Here is a 2259-nt window from a genome sequence, read left to right as displayed (position 1 = left end):
TTTTACGCCATTCATTACTCATGGCTTTATACAATTGACAGGCACTTGGGGAAGCATTAAAAATTAAAGAACCTTGTCAATTTTACAAACTCTCATACTTTCGGAGCTCAAATGACAACATGATAGATTTAATTTTTACTTTTTAACAGTCCCCAGATTCTTCTGTCCTTTCTTTCAGCTGCAGGTTGTTTAGAAGGTGAAGAGGTGGAGTAGTGTGAAACTTTAAAGTTAAACTACAAAATTAAAAGTTTAATTGTTGTGTCCCTTGGCTTTTAATGTTTCTAGTGAAAATGGCAGGTTTCTTATACTGTTCCAAGTGAAGGAAGCAGGAAAACCAGAACTGACAGCAGGAGCAACATGGAGACAAATTTGTTTGGGGAGGTGGTGGCTACAATTCATGTTAGTTTGATAATGATTGTTATTTATACCTAATACTTGTAGGAATAGGGACTATGTATATAGCACGTCTTACTTTTCTCTCTCAAGCCCTAAATCACTAAGAGAAAAGTTTAATTTGAGTTTTTAAAGAAGATTTTAAATGCAAAGTGTTCAACATTTTAAAGTTAAGAACAGAGAACTTAGTAAGTATCCCCGAACGTATAAATTGGGTTGAGCTCTTCAGTTACTTTGGTGTTGAAATCCTGAAAGACACTTGTACATATGCACTAGAGTTATTTTATACCTGTTTTTTGGAAACCTCTTTTGACTGTCCCTATGGATTGGACCGTACATGCCTCACCTACTCGTACAGCTTCTCACGTGCTGTATCGGTAAAATTTACCCCAACGAGGTGCTTTCTTTCTGGGTCCTTACTAGATGGTATTTCTACTTCTTTTTCTATTTTGCCGTTTCTGAAACTTCTGAGTTTCTCTAAGAATGTATGCCTGTTAGGATGTTTATGAAAAATGGATAAAATAAACTATGGGCTGGTTACTGATTGTTATAAATGGAAAACAATTCATTTGAATTAGAGCGGTGCCAGGATTTGATCATTTTTTAGACCCATTACTACTGGCTCACTTTCCATTTTCCTCATCCCCCACTCTGGTGAAGAAACACACATTACCATCTCTAAATTTTAATACGGGTGGCTTGTTTTCGGTGTGTTTTAGTGACAGCTGCTCTCAAGAAACAAAACAGAATCTCGCTCAGCCGGAGATTACTACTCCTAACCGCCCACTCGGAGTCCTGTATCCTCTTAATCCTTGTACCTCTTTTCCCATTGCCACTGCATTCCCTCTTCTGGTTGGTGCTGGTGCTCTTCACGGACCCCCGCTTACAGCCTTCCTCCCTCAGTGTAGCCACACTGCTTTTCTGAATTGTTCTTCGATTATGCTATGCTGCTGCTTAAAATGTTTTAAGTTTCTCTTCCTCCTACTGAGCAAAGCCCTTCTTACCCTGGACAGCGAAGATCTTTTTCTTTGAGGTCTCATCTACATTTCCAGAGTCCTCTCCTCCAATTCTGTAGTCTATATACACAGTACTCTCTTCACGCGTGCTTTTGCACAGTTTCTTTGGCTGAAAATGGCTTTCCTTCCATTTGGCAAATTTCTGCTTCTCTTCTAAGACACTGTACCTTCCTTAAAAAGCCTTTTATCAACTGCAGAAGCCAAAGTACATGCTCCTCTTTGTTGCTTTAGTGCCATGTTTATAATTTTGATTTGTACACCGATTTTGTAGTTATTAGTTGCTTATATGACTTTAGTCTCCGTTCTGTCTTTTGGTTTTCCGTCTTTCTTCCAATGTTTATTTCCCCCTAGTACCTAGCATTTGATCATTTGTTTGCTTATTTATTACAAGCTAAGTGGTACGTAGTAATTATTTGTTGGCTGAGTGAATATCAAATTATAATGAAATTATAAGTTATAATCAAGGTTTCCAGGTAAGTAAGATTTTATCAAGTTGAAAGTTGCAGTCTGGTCAGTCCTGCTATATCCACACAGTGGAAGACACGTATCGATGGAGGATCTAATCAGCATGTGTTCTAGAAAAGGGTCATCATAGTTTGTTTCTATGTTAATGAGTTATTTAGAATGAAAGCTGATTCAGTTGTTTACTGGGTGTAGGTCAGTGTGCCAGGCGCTGACCATAAGCAGAGAACAAGATGAACACGGTTCCTGTTCTCAATACACTAAAAGCCTGAGCAGGAAAAGACAGTTAAAATAAGTAATGACAGTATCTAGTAAGTACCTAAGAGTAAGTACCTAAAGAGAAGCATGATGTATCTGACTAATGTGGGGTGGAGAGAAAGCTTCTAAA

This window comes from Leopardus geoffroyi, chromosome B1 (assembly GCF_018350155.1).
Source record: "Leopardus geoffroyi isolate Oge1 chromosome B1, O.geoffroyi_Oge1_pat1.0, whole genome shotgun sequence".
In the NCBI taxonomy this organism is placed as follows: Eukaryota; Metazoa; Chordata; class Mammalia; order Carnivora; family Felidae; genus Leopardus; species Leopardus geoffroyi.
This window is presented reverse-complemented; position numbering follows the sequence as displayed.